Source organism: Penaeus monodon, chromosome 24, assembly GCF_015228065.2.
Source record: "Penaeus monodon isolate SGIC_2016 chromosome 24, NSTDA_Pmon_1, whole genome shotgun sequence".
Classification (NCBI taxonomy): domain Eukaryota; kingdom Metazoa; phylum Arthropoda; class Malacostraca; order Decapoda; family Penaeidae; genus Penaeus; species Penaeus monodon.
The window spans coordinates 7,489,226-7,489,709 of NC_051409.1; positions in this window are offsets into that span (position 1 = coordinate 7,489,226).

Sequence of the window (484 nt, forward strand, 5' to 3'; positions counted from 1 at the left end):
TAAATCAGTGATGTATTTTTCCCAATAATAAATAGAAAGATAGAAAGTGAAAGATATTTAGTTGTGAATGAAAAGAGGAAACCTTGTACTAAGTGGTGAAGGAAAATTATATTTTGAAAAAAATTGGTAAGTTTTTGCTACAATGGTAAATAGAAAGAGAAAGATATTTATTAGTAAATGTAAAAATGGAAAAGAGGAAACCTGGTATTACGTAATGATATTTTTAAAAAAGTTAGTGAAGTTATTGCTACAATGGTCAATACAAAGAGAAAGATGTTTAATGGTTAATGAATTGAAAGGGAAAAGAGGAGCTTTGGATAGGTGGTAAAGGAATATGAATTTGTGCCTTGACTTTGTATGTTCATGTTCCTTCCGTGGTTTAATTAAGTTGGTTGCGTTCCTTTGTAGCCTGAGGAGCATAGAGCCTGTAGAATCTATATAATCAGTATATCATCCTTTTCGTTTACGTTTTTCGTAAAAGATA